Genomic DNA, 8,512 nt, shown 5'->3' with positions numbered 1-8,512 from the left:
TATATATATATGTAACACTTTGTCTCTCCTTTAAAAGGAGTGTTGTATTTCTTGATTAAATCTATGATATTTTTTATGTGATTTAAAAAATTTGGGTGGTAGAAATGTGAGAACTAAAGTTTAGTAGTTAGATATGTAAATACATTAGATTTGGGTGGTATGTATGTAAATGCCCCTTAGTTCTTTTCTCATTTACCTTGATTTTTTTTAAGAAGGGATTTTATGCTTTTATCATTTAAATCTAATAATTTTAAACGAAAAAAAGAAAAAATTTACATATGATATTTTTATATATCTCATACCTAAATTTTCATATTTACAAATATAGACATTCTTGTGCTTTAAAGCTATGTGTGAGAAAGTGCATTTTACTATTAAAATGTGAAAATAGTCCTATTTCCTATGTGATTCATCAAAATATGAATGCTAAGGTGTGAGATATGTAAATACATAAGAATTGTGTGTTATGTATGTAAATGCCCCCAAAAATATTGGGCCAACAAGCTCTATATTTTAATTAAAACTTAGTTTAGATAAATATAATTAAATTTTGATTCATTTCTAGGAGGGGTAAAAAAAAGATATATTGATTTAAGTTGGTATAAAAGGCATGTTCTTTTATACAATAAAAATCATTGAATAGTATTAATTTTATAATAAAAAAATAATTATATAAATACAAAAACATAAATCATATTGTGCAAGACTCATTATAGACATTCACAATATAGATCTTGCAAGAGATAGTTGGGACATAAATAAAAGTAAAGATAAAGATCATATAAACTATGACTCCAATAAAAACCTCATTGCAACACAAGGGTTGGTGTTGTCCTAAAGGTGACCCAAGCAAAATGTTTTGGTGTAATTATTGATATGATGAGATAGTTGTGATATAAATAAATGTTATGATGTAAGTGTTGGTGTGGTGATGATTGTGATGTATATGAAGTTGTGGAATGGGCCTTATGAATAACAATTAAGGTGTGGTTGAAGATTATACACAAGTCTTGATATGTAAATGTTCATAGATGTTCTTATAGAATTAAAATGGTATTAAAGCTTTGAAAGTATCTGTAGATGATCTAAATGTTATTTAAAATTTATGTAAGGCAATTTAACTCTTATTTGAAATATGTCTTATATATAAATAATAAACACTGCAGATTGTGCCCTCTTATGATCAAAATACCAAAAAAAAATGCTTCCTGATCAAATGGCTCGCCCGTATTTGAGCTAGTCCAAATGTATGTGAGTGATTTAAAAGTGGTTGTCATTTGAAGGGCAATACTAACAATACATTCGAGTTATCATAATACCATAAGTATTAAAGCTTGATATTTCCTTATAATAAACATAAAAAAGATGGTAAGATTAAGAGGCTTGAATAATAACAAATAACTTGTAATTCAAAAAGGTCCATACAACATGTGAGGGAGAGGAGCTAGCAGTTATTGGTGAGAGAGGAGATAGTGGCAAGTCTGTAACTCAAAGTATGTTTAGGCTCAAACAAAAAAAAGTTATTTATGATGATAAAATAATTGATATATTTGAGTTGAGATGGTAGATGGTTCTTAAGGAAAACACCGGTTGGCCTCAAACAGAACAATGAAAGCATTCGTATAAAGAGTTGAAAACATAAAAAGAGATAGTGGAAGTAGGCGACATAAAAGTCTATCTTTTTTTTTTTTTTTGGTGGTTTGAAATTGTAGCCTACACTTATGGTGCAATGAGAGGAGAAAGTCCACAATGAGAGTTAAATATATACTTTATAAAGGAAGTCTATCATATTCGATCATGTTGTCCTAATATAAAAGCAAAAATATGAGAAAAAGATAAATAAGCTAGAAGAATCCCTCCTTTCACTTGTTAAAGGTAAATCTCAAATAAATAAAAATAGGTCCAAAATTAGATTTTAAAAAATGTTTCCTCATATGGAAAAAGGAGTTTTTATAGGAGGCTTATAGGCTAGAGGCAATACTAACAAAGACAATGGATATAATCTAAGTTTAAGCCTTGGATGCAATTAATTTCCAAGCATATTATCCTAAATGGTGGATGCTTGGTAACACTTTGGCCCTTGAATGCAAAGTATAATATGTAGATATTGTAATATAACCTATATGCATTAACTCTTAGTTTATACGCCTAAAAAATGACTATTTTTTCATATATATATATATATATATATATTTTAGGCAATAAGGTGTTAGAGACCTAATGAGGCATCTCAAGTCAACTAGCTTCTCATGATGAAGTGCTCTAAGGGGGAGATAAGGGAGGGACTAGAAGGCTAGTCTTGTATAAAAGACTTCCTCTCTTCTTATCTTAACTTTAGCCCTTATTTGAAATAAATTTTATTATAGTTTCTACAATTAGTTTTTAATAGGAAATCACCCATAATCTGTGCCTTGAGTGTAAAATAGAAACTCAAAATAAATATTATAAAGTTTAGGTGTGCTTCTCTTCATTTCTCTGTCTAATTTTGGTTTAAAGAGCAAAGTGTTACTTCAACTTGAACTAAGTATAGTATAATTTTAAAGAAATATTTTAGTTCGTGTTTATAATGTATGCTACGGAGAAATGCACAAAAAATCTAAAACATACTATAAGTATTTTAATTATATAAAAAATATTAACTAAATAACATGCATGTTAAATGTTTATAATGAATTTTTATAAATTATATAAGGCTTTTTGCATGCATAATTAAATTAAAGATAGATTAATCAAAGTTTAAAATATATATTTGCATAAAAAATCTATCAGATCAAACATATGGATTGCAATGTATTATAGACATCACTAAAGGAAAAAGCGGGAAAACCGACGGCCTAAGTTTTTCATCGGAAAAAATGTTCCATTTACTGACTGTGTAGTGACAGATTATGATTTGCGTAATTTGCGATTTGCATAAAAAATCTATCAGATCAAACATATGGATTGCAATGTATTATAGACATCACTAAAGGAAAAAGCGGGAAAACCGACGCCCTAAGTTTTTCGTCGGAAAAAATGTTCCATTTACTGACGGTGTAGTGACAGATTATGATTTGCGTAATTTGCGATGGCATAACAACAAGACATGTCGTCCCTTATAAATTGTAATTTTTTTCCGACATCTTTAATTATTATTGACGTGTTAGGCCGTCAATTTTAAAGAAAACAGTAACAGACAACCATATTGCGTCGGTTAAACACGAATATGTCATTCGACGGGGTGCTTTTTTTAATAAGCAACTATTTCATCCATCGGTAATAGTATAAGTTAACAATTGTCTAACGACGTTTTATGTTTGAGTTGTTTGTTACGGCATAACTACAGAATTGTTGTCAGTTGTCAACAGTAATTTTTTTTTGCATTGGATTTTATTATTACTAATGCAAAAAAGTGTTAGTAATATTGAAATATTAACTGACGTCTATATGTCATCGGTTATCTTCAAAACAGTCATCTGGTGGGGATAAATTGACGCATTTTTATAATAAGCGACGACAAGTGTCGTCGGTAATAGAAATATGAATCAATAAATTGTATATAAGCCATCAAAAATAATCTTTTATGCTGTCAAAAGCGTGGCCCTCTCCCTCCAACCCTAATTCCTTCTCCCTAGCTCCTCTATATCGAAGTCTCTCTGAATCCCTCTACTCTCCCCAAAACCCTCGCATCCCCACACCCCCCTCTCTTTTTCGTCCAAAACGACGCCTTCATTGATAAAGCCTCGGGTACGGTCGTCATATGAGCTATTTGGGAATGCACAGACAGGATTGAGGCTGACAGTGATCACAAAATCCCATTTTTCTCCCCCTAGCGCTCCTCTCTTACACGGAACAGTCAAGGAAGGTAACACTTTATTTGCTTTTTTATTTTTTGTTATTTTAAAAAATGTGTGTAGGGTTTAAGGATTAGCAAGTAGGACAAATTTGTTGTCTAAGAACAACTAGGATTTAATTTACTAGGATTTAGAAATTTTGTAAATTCACATCAAAATCTAATTCTCATTTTAGCAATACAAATTAGATTTTGAAATGAATTTTCATTTTGGAACTAATAACTTAGATTTCAAAATGAATTTTCATTCTGATGATTGAAATTAGACTTCGCACTGAAGGATGTAGTGAAAACTCTTACATCATATGAAATATTTTCTTCTAAAAACATATTTTCAATTGTGTTGTCAATCGCATATGGGGTTTGTGGAGATGATAATGCTTAGATTAATGATTGGCTTTCTATTTGGAAAATAAAAATGCAAAATAAATAAACTCGTGCAAGTTTTGGTGTAGCTATAGTGATAGACAATATTAAATCTACTACAAGTCAAATCATTTGACATTTTAGTAATGTTAGTTTCGTCTAAGATCATTATTGGCGGAACATTAATTAACAATCCATTAGGACAACTCCCTCTAATATTGTAAGTCGTTGTAGCTATATTAGCCCTCGCAATGATATATTTCTATCAAATTGTGTCTCCAAGTGAAGAGTCAAACATAAACCTAAGCATCCCTGCCTCCATAACTTTTAATTTGATCACTTCAAACCGTTTAAAAATTTTTGATAAGGAAATATCTCATATGATGTAGCTGGAGTGTTCACTGCATCATCCAATGTGAAATAAACTTTAAATTCTCAAAATGAAAATTCACTTAAACATTATGTTCTATAAGGTCATGAATAAAAATGTTTGAAGTGTATTTCCATTTTGGGAATAGAAAATGGATTTCTCATTATATGATGAAGTGCAGTCTCTTAAAACATCATGTGAGATATTTTCTTATCATAAATTGTTCATAAATGTGAAAGCGATCTGGTAAGAGTTGTTGAAACAAGAATACTTAGGTGGATGTGGTTTTACGCTTGTAGAGAAAATGTGAAAGGGTTGGTGTAGCTACAGTGACAGCCAAGATTAGAAGAAAATACGGTTAAATATTCGTTAATATCGGTCTTAGACAGCCCTTACAGCCTCAGTAGGCTATAAACGATCTGATTTCAAAGCTATCTAAAATGTTCACTCTTTTTAAAATGCATTGATTATTGTCAATTTTCATCACCTTTTGTTACCAATTGACCTGTAGATCTGCTAAAATAAGTAAATATAGTGTATTCACTTGAATGCACTTCATAGCTTATTTTTAGGTTTGAAAGTACACATGAATAGTCGTACATCAAGATCATGAATGTACAATAGACTTTATTCTAATAGAAAAGGGATCACTCATGAGTTCTTGAATGGGGTCGAAGCATTTGTGGCAGCTGCTTCTCAACTGTCGGTTTACCTATCTGAGGGTAAGTTTTATGTTTTATGTTTATAATTGTTTATTGTGATGTTCTCAGTTTATTACATGGTATGTTGTTATGTGCACTAATTAATAAATTTTCTTCTTTTTGTTGCAGATGTCGACTAGAGGCAGGGGCGGTCTCCCTCCTCACTCAGGGGGTGTGGAGCACAGCGCTATCTGACACAGAAGAAAGTCAAAAGAGGCTGCCCTACTTCGGCACCAACCCCAACCCCGCTCCCACAACTACATCAGCCCTTACCCCTACCTCCTTCCCCTCCCCCTTGCTTGCCCTAAAGTATATTACGACGCTCATCCCTCCACAAGTGCATATGGAACTCTTACCTCTACAGCGCAGTATGAGAAGATCTTTGGGAGTATTGTAGCATTCTCTACCAAGATAGATGTCTGTTTCGCTCAGATGAGGTCAGAGTTGGAGGCCAACATGGAGGCCAAGCTGAAGGCCGAATTAGACTCCTTCCACCAGCAGATGAGAGTGTGTGGCAAGGAAGTGGCAGCATTAGAGGATGAGGAAGCGGCGGAGGACTATGAGGATAAGGATGAGAAGATAGATAATGATGATTACGGGGTACATGATATATTGAATGTTATGATAACATGTGTAGCAATGTAAATACATAAAGGAAAATATCTTCTTTTGTTTATGCTACAGGTTTCCGACGGCTTATCATCAGTTTTACAACAACTTTTGACATATCCGTAGCCAAAACCGATGGACTTATTTACCGATGTTTCACCGACACCTAACCGACGGCTTAAGTGCATCACAAAAAACCAACAAGTGATAGCCTTTTCCGACTGTTTAACCATCAATTTTAATAACTGATGTCTTTCCGACAAAAAAAAACAACAAAATGTTGCATCATACGAAACTGATGGGTGCAACATTTTTTCGACAGTTTAACCTTTGCCAATGAACACTAACGATATTAATTTATCTAAAAAACAACTACATTAAATCGTTAGTAATGCGTCAGTAAGTTTACACTGTCGGTATTTCAGTAGGCTTTGAAATTACCAACAATCTTTTTAACTGAGAGCCAAGAACCGTCGGAAATATTAAAAATGACATTTTTTTCAAATCATAACCGACAGAAATTGTTCGTCTGAAAAAGCAATTTTTCGTATAGTGCATGAATCTCAAACCATAGCAAATATATTAAATTGGAGTATTTGCCTAAAATTAGATCCATCTATGAATCATATTATATGAAGAAGACCATCATGAATCATTCTTAAATGAAACAAATCATACTACATTATAATGATGGAAAAATATAAAATAATATTACACATCAATTTAAATTTTTAGTTATCACTAATGATTATAAGAATATAATTATGGAAGATGAATTAATGCCGAAGGCTATTAATGTATTTGTTAATAATGATAGCTAACTCATAAAGATTTGGAAAAACCAAGAGAGATAAATCTAAACTATGTTTTTCTACTTTTGAATTTACTTTGGAGAGTTTTGTGAGTGTAATATGTTAGAGGGGTCATCGATCTCCAAATGTTTGTCATCATCTCAAAGCATTCTTTGACTCCTCACAAAGAATTCCTTACAAAATAATAAAGTTCAGATATATGAATGCATAGGAACTAGGCGGTATGTATGTAAATACTCTTTAAATTTATGCAAAGAATTTTGTAGCAATTGAGTTTCCTTCAAACCTTAAAAACTTTTTGTTTAATTCTAACCAAAGATTGTTTCCATTACCTCATGACCAGCAGTTGCTTGCTTAATAACTCTAGCTTTAAGAAGAAAGTTGATGCAAGAATATTTCTCCGTAAACTCATGGTGTGAAGGAGGAAACATTATTTCATACGGACACCGCATGCAGAGATATATGTGGTGTTCCGTAAACTCATGGTGTGAAGGAGGAAACATTATTCCATACGAACATCGCATGCAGAGATGTATGTGGTGTCTGATCTTCACCGTCGATCACCGCAAAGATGTATTTCAGTGAACCTCACTTTAAACTTCCTCTTTTTTTTTTTTTTTGATTGCACGATCGACGGTAGAGATCGGACACCGCATGCATCTCTGGCTTTTGATGACAAGTTTTATTGTGAATTATATTCCGGTAATTTGATTTATTAATGAGTTTATGAATATAAGTTGAGTAAACATAATCATTATTCTTAAATATTATATATTTTTTTCTTATGCATCATCATTATATTTTAAATTGAACACTTTATCAATATTATTTTAAATTTCATAAATTTCCTAAAACATTTCTCAAGTAATAAATTATTTCTTACATTTGAAATTATTGAAAATTGGGAAATAAGCCCAAGCTATAAAATTAATGATGTATAGCTTGTGCTTATTTTCTAAAAAACAATGATAATATTAATAACCCTATAAATTGTCTTTGCTTTCTGCATTGGGAGTGCATTAGAGTTGTAACCATTAAAATGACAGAAGAAATAAAATAAAATAATATTTACATTTTTCAAAAAATTGAATCGGTTTTTCGATTTACAGGATGACCACTTGGTTCGATTGGTTCTCGATGGTTCGATTGGTTCTCAATGGTTTGACGACAAAAACTGTCTATTATATATTTCAGACATTCACAGTTGAACTGATCGGTCCGGTCCAATTCTCTAAACATTGTACAAAACTCACCTAATTTACGAAAAATCATCCAACCCAACTCCAAACATTTACATAGATATGTGATCCATATATTACTCTGATTCACCAAACGCTATTGAACCTTGTTCAAACATGATAAAAACAAAGTGAAAATTACAAACATAGCCCTCAAAACATTGCTATTTATAAATCCGGCGCCATTTTTCGCCCATTATTCAATATTCAAACACAAATATCAAAATTCACAATAAAAACCAAACCCAAAATTTCATTTATCAAGTTGTCAATGGTGTGATCATGGCAGTCATAAATGCATCTGTTCGATAGTTCAAAAAAATCACTTACATATTTGTTTTTGTAAATAGCAATGTTTTGAATGTTGTGTTTGTAATTTTCTCAAAAAGAAATTCACAAGAGCCACAAATCACAACTTCACTGCCCACTTGTTAGAACGATGAAATATTGGGGGCTCAAAATGAGATGGATTATTTTAAAAACAAAAAGTTCAAGGCAATACAATTGTGCTAAAATTTATGATTTTGATAATTGCTTTTGAGACACCAAAGGTAAATCCAACCAAGTTTGCAGTCACAAATTAA

This window comes from Phalaenopsis equestris, unplaced genomic scaffold, assembly GCF_001263595.1.
Source record: "Phalaenopsis equestris unplaced genomic scaffold, ASM126359v1 Scaffold000174, whole genome shotgun sequence".
Lineage (NCBI taxonomy): Eukaryota > Viridiplantae > Streptophyta > Magnoliopsida > Asparagales > Orchidaceae > Phalaenopsis > Phalaenopsis equestris.
The sequence above is the reverse complement of the archived record's forward strand: the minus strand, read 5'-3'. Positions refer to the sequence as shown.